This window comes from Pseudopipra pipra, chromosome 4 (genome assembly GCF_036250125.1).
Source record: "Pseudopipra pipra isolate bDixPip1 chromosome 4, bDixPip1.hap1, whole genome shotgun sequence".
Lineage (NCBI taxonomy): Eukaryota > Metazoa > Chordata > Aves > Passeriformes > Pipridae > Pseudopipra > Pseudopipra pipra.
The window spans coordinates 41,720,734-41,734,846 of NC_087552.1; the positions used below are offsets into that span (position 1 = coordinate 41,720,734).

A 14,113-nucleotide genomic window follows, 5' to 3' on the forward strand; every position below is an offset into this window, starting at 1 on the left:
AGAAAAAAAGTTATTAGATAAAAATATCCAACACAAGAACTTCGAAGTTCCAAAATGAAGGGATCGGGAGCTACAAAGACTAGAATTAAGTTTGTCCATGTAAATTTTAGCTAGGTGATTTCTATCTATCATATGCTACAGTCTTTAGCTACGTGATTCCTTGCTATTTTTTCCAGACTCTCCCTTATTCATATCACAGGAGCAGGCTGGGATGAACACCTTCCTGGCACAAAGACTGGCCCAAGGCATTTTGGACCATATAGTTGTTACTTTCCAAACCTTTGTGTGATACTCACCACTATTCCATGGGTTTCACACATTACTATTAATTTAATTTCAAACTCCACCTGTGGGGTCTATAAGTTAAAAACTTCAGCAAGAGTCAACAAGAGTCAGAAGTGCCAGAAGTTATATTGTTTCAAGGCTATGTCTAATATCCTCAGTGTCAAATAAGCATAGGGACTAAAGTAAAAGAACTAACTGATCTAATTTAAGTCACTGAGCCTTATTTGGGCGGGGGGGAAGTCAGGATCATATAGTTCTTTCTATGTTCATGACACAGCTTACTGTTACAGCCATAGTGATGTGTGAAGCTGTGAATCTTCATCATTCTTTAAACAGACAACAAAATTTCAAGCCAACTCCACCAGATCCAGAAACAGAGAATACACCACTTATTTTCAACTCTGAGAAATACATTTTTAAGGGATGAGCAGCACCCTCTAGGAAGTCTATGACAGGATCTAGAATCCATTGCTACATAACAAAAGCTTAATAAATGGAAAAGTCCTTCTGCTTTCCTTATTACGCATTTTGCAAATTCTGCTGGAAGTTTGAAAGGGGTCTAAGGACTGACAGCACCCTTCACTAAGTGATCCCCATTCATGCCCACAGAACATTCTTTGCTCAGTGAGGCAGAAGAGCTTTGGAAAAATAGCATAGGATCATGCAAATATGGAATGTATCAAAATGCAGATGCCTCAGACAGAAAAATCTCATTTCACAGAGTTTGCTTTTACAACTGTGGTAATACTACTTGCATTTTATTTTAGTCTGGTTTGAGCTTTTCAGGTAACTGAAAGTGGTTAGGTGTCGTGAAAAATCTTGGGTTTATTTTTTCCCTGCCCTTATCCTTATTCTGGTGCAAAGGAACAGCTTGGTTTCACTTCTTAAGGTTTCAGTAAAAGATACAGAATGACATAATGTCATAGTCATGTTTTATTTCAGTCTAGTTGTCAGGAAACAATCTCTCTGAACTTTTTGAGATTTGTGACCTTTTTCACACATTAGCCTGCTGTGGTTATATTACAACTAAATTACGATTGCCATTTTAACCCAAGCAAAGACTCCAGAAAACAGGCATTAAAACAATAGTATTCAATAATAATTACATAAAAGTGATTTTGGTAATGAATTAAATTTCTGCTGAGTTGCTAGCTAACCATATGGTTCACTTCAGAATCAATCAAGAATTTCCTTGGACTTTACTTAACTGGGTGACATACAATTTAAGTACGTGAAGTGTGATAAATACAAGCTGTCTTGATGAAGATTGCTCTGTTGACTTAGATAATGATTGAATAAGAGAAGTGTAATAACAAATATATGTATAGATATTTTTAAGTAGAAATCAAGCCAGTCTGTTAGAATTACCAGTAGGAAGTTTACTATGGGTATCATTCTCCTTAGTTACATACTGCAAGCAGAAGCAGCGTCATGCACACAAAAAAAAACATTTTCACACTTGCTATGAGCCACAGGGTATAGTCAATCAAAGACCTTACTTCCTTATTGCTTTGCAGCTTTAACTGATGCTGATAGAAAGCTAATAGATTACTCTTCTGGTGTACAAGGTTGCTGCTCTAGTCAGACTGAACACCCCATAAGGCTATATTTATTTTGATTTTCTGATAAGAAAGTTTACAACTTTGACTCTAATGATGAGAATGAGATACTTTTGCAGATCATTGTTACAGAAGTAATTTAAAAAAAAAAAAAAAACAAACAAACAAATTTAAAAAGCACTAAATTTGCTACTAGTTTTCCAATGATGTACTAGTGCCAAACATTGTGGCACTAATGCACACCAGTAGATGATAGTAGCAACTTTGTTCAAATATTTCAGCTTTCACCACTGCTGGGGGCATGGAATATGTTGTGTTTCACTGAAGGATACTTCTGCAGCCAGAGGACATAGTGCTGCTGGAAGGCTGTATGCCAATGTCTTCAAGTTCCTGCAGCACTCAGTTTAAGCAGACTTGGGGGGGAAAAAAACCCTCAACTAAACTTAAATATAGTAAAGTATTTCAATTAAGGTTTTTTAAAAATCAAGGGGGATTTGATTAGCTGCTAGTAAAAATAGCATGCACAACTCTACACAGTATGAAAATAAATAATTTTTCCTCAGGTTTAATATTCAGGTGAAAATGGATAAAATAAGCAGAAACTACTTCAGAATTCTGGATTCATTGTAGAAAACAATTTTTTTTTCTCAGTTTTGAAAATTTATTTATTGCCTTTAAAAATTTCTCTATAGCTCTCACTCCACAAATTGTAATATTGATCTTGTAATTCCTTCTTAGAGATTTATCAGATTGTTCAAAAATCCACAAGAATTAGTAAAGGCTTATCTGTTGGTTTTTTTTTAATTCTCTCAGCTTACAGTTTAGTTTTTCCCAAAGGAACAGGATTTTATAGCACCCGTTACAGTTTTACATTAATACTACGATTCTAAATCACTAGAGTCTGATACAACCACAGTACTACAGTCCCCAAGATCCCAATCATACAGAGAGAGATCATTACATTGCAGTAAATGGCACTATTGCAAAGTCTGGTGAGTTCTGGGGTTTTTTCCTTTTGCTATCTGTAAGGACTCTAAGGCTATTACCCTCTCCTGACTTACATTTCCTGGTAAAGAAAAGTAACTTTAATGAGGTCTTTACTTTTCTCCACTTAAAGTATCAGACAGCCCAAGTGGGAAGTGCTAATTTATTGCTCTTCTCTGGCTTTCTGTTGATTAGGCAATGCTCCAACAGCTGGTAAAATGATTAAATGGTGCTAAATACTAGCACAGAAAAGCTGTGGTGGCCTTGCTTAATCTTCTTCCTGATCATAAAGCTACAAAACCTTTCAGGTTTTATGTCTGGGGCAAGTTGGGCTGCATTAAACTGCATGGTTAAATCCAAGTGGATGATTTATGTTTGAAGACATTGTGTTTGTTTTGAAGGTTTGCTCATCTGTTAGAAAATGATCTTTGAAAAGGTGTTCTTTGTGAGAGCCAATGAAGGTAGGCAGCAGAGTCACCTTTGTTTTGTGAAGCAGGACAGGAAAGGCTAGGCTAAAAATTGCAGTCTGATGCTGTGTTGTTAAGCCTCATATGTTGCAGCCCAAAAAAAGATGGTGTTACAGAGAAGTGCATTGTGTGCTAAGTTTACTGGGAAAAGAACAGACGACCATAGAAGGAGCTACTTTTTTTCGAGTTTATAGTTGAGACTGCAGCAACTTTCTGATTGTAGACAGAAATGCTTATACAGGAGCTTTTTGCAGTAAGGCAGATTTAAAGTGGTGAACAGATAACAGGCAGATTTTTCTCAGAGTACTAAGTGTGTTATGGTCACTCATATTCTATATATGCGAAGTTGGGGGGATTTTGAGGTTGTCAACAGAGAGGTCATAAGGGAGACAACAAAGGAACTGGAATTAATTTCAGTTCTGGTTTCACTTGCACACACTGTAGACTATCAATGTAGTACATAATATTTCTCAGTCTATTTACCTGTTTCTCAGAAAAGAAATTATACCTGTCATTTATTTTCCCATTACAACATTTAAGGAATATGCCAAGAGTGCACTATATTAAAGAAGAGATAGCAGTGGAAAAGTAAGTGTAATGGTTATTCAGATTTCTGAAAAAAAAGTGTTCTTTAACATAGCTTTTGTGTTCTACAGCAGTAGGGGAAAGGTAGGGCAAGGCTAGAGCTCAATCCAGATTCTGTTTTTTCAGCTGTAATTTAGTTTTTGTCCCACAGATCAACCCAGGATCAGTTGAATTCCTTTATACACCCTTAACTGCAAAGCTTGAGTGTATACCTTTCTAGCAAGAAAAAGGATAAATGGGGGGTTTTTTGATTGGGCTTGGATGGGGTTTTTTGTGAATGTGCTACTGGCAATGTAGATTATTTTTCTTACAGTTTAACTTGTTGATATATGATAATGGCAATGGCCTCTGTTTTAAATAACTTCTCTAAAAAGGAATAAATACCCAAACAGAGATGGCTGTATCACTGCTGTCAGTACTAGACTGCTGCAGTATCTAGCATTTTAAACTATCCTCTGTTTTTCTTTTTTAAAGTTCTGTATCATCACTTATAGATCAGTAATATCAAAATGCCCTTAAAATTCTTCCTACAATTTTTGTCTCCACAATTTCAGTGATACTGCCTTTAATTATAGGAAACAAACTACTTCTTACCAATTCAATGTTATTTTAAGAACACTTTGTAACCTTAAATAAATGTGTAACAAATATTTAGGACAGTATAAAGGACTTCTCCAGATGGCTTGATCATGACAGATAACCTTATTTATTGTTATGACAGTACAGGGCCAAGCTGCACCTGTGGTCTCTTCCCCAGTCTCTTGCAGGCTTCTATTTCAAGCAACAGACCTTACCAACACTTTGGCAGGATTGAATACAGCAGTTGACCTAACTTTAAACAGTAGCCCTGCTCTCAAATTCCTGCTCCAGTTTCATGTCAATCGGTCCCTTATTCATCCTTTATACAACCTTTACAAATATTTCTTCAGATAGAATATGCCACCATTTCTTCTTTTATTTTACTGTTCTTAGTCTTAATACTAGGACACTGCTCCCTTTTTTGATAGAGTGAACCTGGTGAGCCCAACTGTAAATTTTGATGTTGTCTCAATGATACAATTCTGTAAGGTTTTGTGACAAAGATCAAAGTTACAAAGAGTATCTCCCTATATAGATGTGTGTTATCCATTCCCTGCAGAAACACATCACAAGTACAGAAAAGGTTGATCATAATAGGTTCTCTTGCCCAGGTCAGTGGAACATGCAGGTGGCTGAGCTGCAGGAGGTGGTGATAAGGCTGTATAACATCAGGGAAGCTGAGAAGGAGTTAAATAGCTGGTTCCAAGTGCAGTCTTCAGTGAACCCAGAGCCTGCAGCCAAACAGCTGAAAACTTCCCCCAACAGCACACACAGTAGGGAGGGGGCCAATAATGCGTAAGAATGGGAGCTTGAAATGACAAGGACCAGCAGGAGAAAGAGACTTCCCTGAAGCCTGAGGTGCCCTTTAGAACCCCTTCACCACTCTGCAAACTGAAGAGGAAATACCTGTCACATCAGGAGAGATACTGGGGCCAAACAATGCAGCCCAATCAGCACCCTGCATAACAACCGGTGCGACTAAGAAAAGGCGACAGGTAGTAAATACTGAGGGACTCTTCCAAGACCTATGGAGGCACACATCTGACAACCTGAAGTACTCCCTGGAGAGGTGTGCTGCTTGCCTGGGGCTCATATCAGGGATGTCACTGGGAGACTACCAAGCCTCATGCAGTCTATCCACTACTATCCACTGCTACTATCCACACAGCCAGGAGCAGTCTGAGGAGTATAAAGAACGATTACAGAGTCCTGGAAGCAGCAGTATGGGAGTCTGTAGCACAGGTAGTTTTTTCATCAATCCTGCTGGTCAAAGGAAAGAGGTTTGAAAGGGCCAGTTGAATCTGGTGAATCAACAAATTATTACAGCACTGGTGCCACAACTGGATGTTTGTCTACTTACACCATGTCACTTGCTGTGAGAAACCTGGTTTACTGTGGGCTGATGGAGCCCATCTGTCAGAGAGATAGAACAGCACCTTCACTGATACATTTGCCAAGCTATTGAAGAAGACGTTCAATGAAACTTTCCAGGGAAGGGGGACCTCGATCGGTCCCACTCCTACCAATTTGGTGTCAGTGCCAGAAATAGATGACCAGAGCTTGCAGAGGTATCACAGGTCAGCAGGAATGCATCTGAAGAGCAGCACAAAGTAATTCCAGCCACTCCAGTTCATTGGGGGCGCAACTTAAATGCCTCTATGCAAACGCATGTAGCATGGATGATAAACAAGAGGAGTTAGATGTGTGGATGCGTGTGGAGATATGATTTTATTGGCTTCATAGAGATGTGGTGGGATGGCTTCTCTGACTGGAAGGACAGGTTCTTTAGGAAGGACAGGCAGGGGAGACCAGGGGATGGTGTTACCCTCTCTGTCAATGACCAGCTGCAGCACTAGAGCTCTGTCTGGGGATGGATGAGGAATCGACCAAGAGCTTATGGAACACGATTAAAGGGAGAGCAGGGACATTACAGTGAGGGTCTGCTACAGGCCACCTGACCAGGAAGACCACGCAAATGAGACCCTTTATAGACAGATAGGAGCAGTCTCATGTTCACAAGTCCTGGTCCTCATGGGGGACTTAAACCACCCTGATACCTGTTGGAGGGTCAGTGTTACAGGATATTATCAATCCAGGAGGTTTCTGGAGTGTATCAATCATAACTTCCTTCTCTAAGTGATAGAGGTGCCAAAAAGAGTGGTGCTATGCTGGACCTTATTCTGACTAACAAGGAGGGGCTGGTGGAGAATGTGAAGCTGAAGGGCAGCCTTGACTGCGGTGTCAAGGAGTTTTTTTGAAGAATGTTAGGAGAAGATCAGATTCAAGACCATCTAAGGAATTTGAAGGTGCACAAGTCCCTGAGACCTGATGAGATGCATCCACTGGTCCTGAGGGAACTGGTGGAGGAAGTGGCACTATTCATCATTTTTGAGAAATCATGGCAGTCTGATGAAGTTCCCATGGACGGGCAAAGGGGAAATATAACCCCCATTTTTAGAAAGGGGAAAGAGAGAAGACATAGGGCACTACAGGCCAATCAGTCTCTCCTCTGTTGCCAGCAAGGTCATGGAGCAGATCCTTCTGGAAACTAAGGCACATGGAAAAAAATGGAAGTGATTGGTGACAGCCAAAGTGACTTTGTTAAGGGCAAATCATGCCTGACAAATTTGGTGGCTGCCTCTTACAGCATGGTAGGTAAGGGAAGAACAACTGATATTATCTACCTGGCCTTGTGCAAAGCATTTGAAACTGTCCCACACAGTAAACCAAAGACACATGGATTTGATAGATAGATCACTCGAAGGATAAAAAATTGGCTGGATGGCCACAGTTGTAGAGTTGCAACCCATAGCTTGATGTCCAAGCAAAGACCAGTGTCACTAAAGACCAGTGACAAGTGGCATTCCTTAGACGTCGCTATTGGAACTGGTGCTGGGATTGAGTGCATCCTCAGCAAGTTATCAACAAGACCAAGCTGTGTGGTGTGGTCAACACACTGGAGGGAAGGGTTGCCATCAGAGGGAACTGGACAGGCTTGAGAGGTGGGTCTGTGCAAACATCATGAAGTTCAACAAAGCCAAGTGCAAGGTCCTACAGTTGGGTTGGGGCAATCCCAAGCACAGGTATAGGCTGGACAAAGAATGGATTGAGAGCAGACCTGAGGAGAAAGACTTGGGGAGTGTTGGTTGACAAGAAGGTTAACATGACCCGTCAAAGTGACCTTGGAGCCCATAAAGCCAACCGTATCCTGGGCTTCATCAAAAGGAGCATGGGCAGCAGGTCGAGGGAGGTGATTATGCCCTTTCTACTCTGCTCTTATGAGACCTCACCTGGATTACTGCATCCAGGTCTGGGGCCCCCAGTGCCCTAGTGCTCCTGTTGGAGCAAGTACAGAGGAGGGCCATGAAGATGTTCAGAGGAGCACCTCTCCAATGAGGACAGACTGAGAGAGTTGAGGTTGTTCAGTCTGGAGAAGAGAAGGCTCCAGGGAGACCCATCAGCCTTCCAGTACCTAAAGGGGGCCTACAAGAAAGCTTGGAGAGGTGCTTTTGACAAGGACATGGAGCAAGAAGACTAGAGGTAATGGCTTTAAACTGAAAGAGGATAGTTTACATAATAGGAAGCAATTCTTTTACTATGAGGGTTTTGAGGCACTGGCACAGGCTGCCAAGAGAAGTTTTGGATGTCCCATTCCTGGAAGCATTCAAGACCAGGTTGGGTGGGGCTTTGAGCAATCTGTTGTAGTGAAAGATGTCCCCGCCCGTGAAGGTGGTTAGAACCAGGTGGGTTTTCAGGTCCCTTCCAGCCTAAACCATTCTAAGAGCATGGCAGCATGACTGTGTACAAGTAAGCATGACATTGCTTTAAAAAGCCCAGATACTTCATATATAAGCTCAACTGTTACTACACAACCGTGTTTCATTCTCAGTATCTCTCCTGCATTGTTTTTCCAGTGCTGGCTTAATCTCTTCCTTTCTGTGAGATTTTTGTTAACATTTTAATATCTTTTTTGATCATAAAATTCCAAAAAGAAAAAGAAAACTGTTAATCTAGCTAAATTCAGGCAGACAGAAATTTCTCAATTAGTAGTTCTTATAGTCTTGTCTTAATAAGTCTTTGAATTTCTACATTATATCTTATCTGTGATAGGCTTGGGATCTTCTTGCTAGCAAAGTTTTATCCAGCAAGCTGTAATGATGTCAGCAGCCAAATGGAAGAACATAAAGTATTTCTAAAATGTTATAGATAACCCCTTTGTCCCGTAAAATTAATAGACATTTTTATATTTTAATGATATAAGAATAGTACCATAATATTCTTAACTTCTTCAGTTCTTAACAATGTAATAATGTAATCAAAAACAAACAAAAATTTCCCTATCAATAATGAAGAAAAGAAAAATGTTGATATAATTTGTCTAGTTTCTGCTGTGATCCTATGAACTAACACAGAAATTGAGATAAGGAAAGTTAAGAAAAAGTTGACAAATAAAAAGGATAATTGGGTAGCAAAATGAGGCAGCAAAATGCTGAAACCCAAGTTACCACATACAGGTGTATCCTAATTTAAAACAAACTCTTCTCTTATTCATTAATCAGCAGCGGTTGTTGTCTTGACAGTAGAAAACACTGTGGTACTGCTGTCTGATTAATAACTTCCATTTGCAATTTGGGTGTTGCTGACTACAATGGAATCATTTTCAAAGTGACTCCAATGTTGTATGATAAATGGATGGATTTCAGAAAGAGGGTTTGATCTGTAGACAGTGCCGGCCGTGGAGAAATTGATCTCTGCTTTGTTTTGCTACAACTAAATTTCAGTTAAATTTTCATTCATTTTTATTTATACTTTTGCATTTTCCAGTGCCTTATTATGAGCTTCTGCATAGTTCTTGCATAAATATTTTTCTGATGTTACTACTGCTTCAGCAGAAACTGTTGAAGATAAGAAATGTTACTAGGGGTTAAATCCACGTATTATCTTTATTGACTTATCTCCACTCCTTGTGTGAGCATATTGATATTCATCTAGAATTTTAGATTCTTAGTGTTTTTCAAGAGTAATCAGTTTGTTTAATCAGTTTGCATAGAATAAACTTTGATACTTAAATTCCAAACCCATAGCCTGTTTCTAGATTGAAAGGCAATTATGTGTTCTGTAGGCTTCTTGGCTCTGAACACACACTAAATTTATTTCTTATAGGAGACTCTCAGAAATTTTATTAAAATGTTAATTTATCTTTAACTGGAGGAAGTAACACATATATGGGGATAAATGGATTAATTTTTTTGATTGCTCTGATCTCTTTCTGGGGAAAAAAAAATTAAAAAGTTAAAGCAGAATAAAATGAACCAAAATAGAGTATTTTGTTTTTTCCCTTAAAGAGTAAAATACTAACCATATGAAAGACAGCAAATACACTTTAGTATAAATAGAAAAATATTTCTACTTTTTTATGTTATTAATTTTGTGATAGGGAGCAGGAAATACACTGATCAGTAGTAATAGAAATAAGAAATGAGGGCCTCCACAAAGTACTGTCCATCAGCATTGGCTAGTATTATAGAAATTGGGAAATCCCTGCCATATCTCCTGTTAACATATAAATTTGCAGATAAATCTGACTGTAAGATGTAGATTAATTGCAAGTATGTTCAATAAGAACTCACCAACATGTTCAAGTTAGGAGCCTTGATTCTCAATACTCCCACTATAACAAGTGGAAAGATAGAAGCTCATTTAAGTCTGATGTGTTATCTGGAAGTGCCTTTCCTTCACTGTGAAAGGAAATGTTGGACAGGGCGTCAAACTTTCAACCTTCAATAAAGGGTTCAAAGTTGCCCAGGAGAGTGCCTGAAGTAATATTACTATTGTTCCTCTTTCTGATTGCCTGTCCAATAAATGCTATATAGCATTCTTCATTGATAAGAAACATTTTGGAATTGCTGTTTTTTGTTATCCTTTCCATGTGAATTCATCTGGCTATAAGTTATTTTAATGATAATACATGATACTGCGTGGTTCTCAGCAAGTTTTGTGTCGAATATTTAGTGCAACTGTGTTGACATTCTGCCAGGCTCTTGGTGAGAGCTGCTTGTAAGAAGTCTCATTGAATCTGATTCAGTTTAAGGTAGGTCACAAATCTCAGTCACAGCTCAGCAGATCACCCAGATTTTATTGTCTGAGTTAGCCTCTTTTATGGCTGGCTTCCAAATCAGTGTATTGTAGCATGAGTTCAGAAGGGGCAAACTAGGAAACATGAAGGACTGAGAAGGCACCATGCTGCTAACATGCGATCTGTACTTTGCTAGCAGTCCTCTGGTTCAGCTCTTGGCATTGTCCCTTGTGAATAACAACAAATTAAACCATTATAAAAATTGATATAATTGTTTAGAGGAACAAAGATCCTCTGTCTCTTCTGGAGTTTAGTGTGTCTATTATCTCTGCCTTCTTCTTAATCAAGAGGAGCAGCTGACAAGAAATGTGTTAAGTGTGACTAGCAGGAGACCACAGATAACAAGACTCAGCACTTTTCTTCAGTTCAAAGAATACAAGTGACAAGCTCTGGATAAATTCCTTTCTGTTTTCATTTAAAAGTACCTACCCATGGTACCAGCCAATATTAAATATGGTATTTCCTGAAATCTATTATCATGTGATAAACAACTTGGCCTACAGAGAAGTAAATACCAGATTTTGTAGTATGCCTATATCCATAGCAGAATATACTCTATTTTGCACTGTAATACAATTCACAGAATGAAAGTTAAACTTTTAAAAAGCAAGTTTCAGTACCATCATTCTCAGGGGTGTATTGCTGTGTACTGCCAGCATATCTGACGGTCTGAATTTACTCACTGAAATCTGCTAGTAAAGACAGCAATATTCCAAGTCAGTACATGCTGGAGAGTGCTTCTGTGTCTATTATGTAGAAAACAATTTTTGACTGGAAAAATTAAAAGAAAGTATTTGAGCATGGAATGTTAGAAATATTTATTAATTGTATTAACATGAATTTTCTGAATGTCATTAGCATAAAGTATTACTCACATTTTTCTGAATGTCTTGCTCCCTCACTCTAGTATTAGTTTCATCACTAATTGTTATTTAAAATAAAACAATTTAAACTATCTACTAGGAATAGCTACAGCTTTTTTGCTGTTAAGTTTGCTGCTGGTTTTCATTACCCCTCACGTATATTGATTAGATTGGAAATTTACAGCATGTATTTCTCAAAAAAGTGTTTGAGAAAAATATCTGTCTCTTAGAGATATTTACAAATACTTTAGGAAAAGACCATGAAATATAATTTCAATTAAGATCATAATAGTTATTCTGCTATTCTCAGATGGATAGTAAATCTTTTCCTCTTTTTGATGTGCCTTCCCATTCTGCTCTTTTTCTTTATAATTATTATTAATTATATCATGTTAAGTGTATGTTAACTTCAGTGCTTCAAGAAACTAAAATATTTGTAACACTAAATTTTTATGACCATTTTATGACTGTATTTCCTTCTTTATTTCCACACTGGAACTTTTTTTTGTCTTGTCTCGGCCTTCCTAAACCAGTTGTTTTGGTTTTCTATAAGTACATTACGTTTCATATTTCAGCCATTACCAAACAAGTTTTTTTCTTGTTCTCTAGAATATAAACTTATTTCTTCTCAAGTTTTACCCCTTTTCATGCCAGAGTTATTAGCTGACATGTTTATTTTACAGACCAGCTTTTAAAATTTGTTTTCCTTCCCTTAATTTGTAAATTATATAATCAATTATTTATACATTATTTCCCTAGTGAATTCTAGGCAGAATGTGTGATTGTCCTCAGATAAGTCATGCCACAAGGAAAGCTCTCTCAGACAGCTAACACCAGTTAGCCCAGTTAGTTTTTAACCTCTCCTGAGCCTTGATATGTCTAAGGCCAGCCTAAAACTGCTTACATACTGTATCATTTGGTGGATGAAACTGATGCATTGCACAATCCCATTTGCCCCCTTTTGCTGAATTTGCACTGGTTTGCCTATTGCACACAAAGTCAGAAGATGGTCTGGGCGAAGAAAACCCTGGCTATGAGAGAGAGAAATACAATCTAACTTCAGCTGTGTAATAGCTTTCCTTCAGCATCAGCCTAGCATCAATAATTTTATGAGGGTCTAACAAGCCTGTTGGCATTTGTACAACCTGGCTGAAATTTAAGTGGTGTCCACATAGTATTACAAAACTTGCCCACTTTTTCTAGGCAGTCCTACAAACACAGAAATACTTTTCCATTCTGAGATTAAGTGCAAACAATAGATTTATGCGCCTTGCATTGTTACTAATAATGTCCCATAGCTATTCATTTTTTAACTAAAGAACGAGTTTTATAAGTAGATGACATACTGTCTTCTAGACTCTAATTAAAACTTATTTTTGGTCCTTAGGTGTAATGACTACTCTTTGGAGATGAGCTCTTAATTAATGCACAGAGATCCTGAAAGTCCCACCTCTCAACAGTAATGATTGACATCCAAGGATACATAAATTGCACTAATTGAGCTTTCCATTTATAAATTTTTCTGCAGCCAACTCATCAGAAAAGGTAGGAGAACAGAAGAGCATAAGTTATTTTGCAGTCTTCTATATTTTCCTGAGGTGGGGGAAAATCTTGCAGAACTATTGAACATTTATTACTATGGGTGTCAACTCTTCAGATTTTAGATGTAACATTTTTTTTGCTATGAAAATTAGCATTTTTAATTCAGTGATATATAGTTGAATAATGGCACATTATTAACTATTCAAAAAAAAGAATGTATTATAAGTCAGTGGGCAATGCTTTGGATGGCAAATAGCTATGTATAGCAATATACGCTTTCTGAAAAGAAATTGTGTAGTTTTAAAATGAGATATTTCAGTGTGTGAGTAGTGGCTTATCTTAAATGTTCTCCTAATTTTGATCTACAGTCAGAAAGAGAGATTTTATAATATTTGTTGAGCAACTACTTATATCTAGGATTCAATTTAGTACTTCAATAATAAACTTTTCTTTGTGTTTAATTTAACTTCATATTTTTCTGGAGTCAGTTAAGATGAAGTAATTGAATAAAGTCCAGTATTCTCATCTGAGCTGAAGTCCACAATTAGATACTGATAAGAACATGGTAGATGGAGAGGAACAAAGGGCGCTGGTATGTATCAGAGAGATATTTGGCAGAGCAATTGCATTGCAAATGATATATAGGAAGTACAAGAAGCAGCCAAGGGGGGAAAAAATAAATGGAAAGAATGCCAAACATATGCCTACATAAAGATTTATGTATGTTTTAAAAAGTAATCCAGGGTGCAAAAACAAGATATTTGATCTTGGAAATTTTATCTGACCATGATTTTTTTAACTGGATAACTTAGAACACTTTAAAGTTAACTTATTTATTCCTTATTTATAGCTTTAATTTTTGGTGACATAACAAATCTCAGTGAAAATTAAGCTCATGAAATAGGCATCAGACTTTCATGAGAGAAATCTGTTCAGTTTCAAAGTTTATTTTATGTTTACCTGGTATCTATGCTCTTTTCTAGAAATTGGAAGCGTTCAAGGTGTGGGGAAAAAAATCGGAACATATTTCAGAAGTGATATTTTAGGATTCTAAAAACAAGTCACAGTTTAATTGGAAGGGTTAAGCTTGAGAGCTAGAGGAATTACACTTTC

The 14,113-nt window shown here is 37.7% G+C and overlaps 1 protein-coding gene across 33 annotated transcripts in view; it reads left to right on the top strand.

Annotated features, from left to right (window-relative positions):
• TENM3 (teneurin transmembrane protein 3) overlaps nt 1–14,113 on the top strand; it is a 1,314,794-nt gene that overhangs the window by 698,343 nt on the left and 602,338 nt on the right. For 32 of the 33 annotated variants that reach the window (XM_064652558.1, XM_064652559.1, XM_064652557.1 and 29 more), the window contains one exon: nt 12,846–13,003. The exons of the other annotated variant lie outside the window; for it this stretch is intronic. The gene's annotated coding sequence lies outside the window, so the exon portion shown is untranslated. The remainder of the gene's footprint in view (nt 1–12,845; nt 13,004–14,113) is intronic. 33 annotated transcript variants of the gene reach the window in all.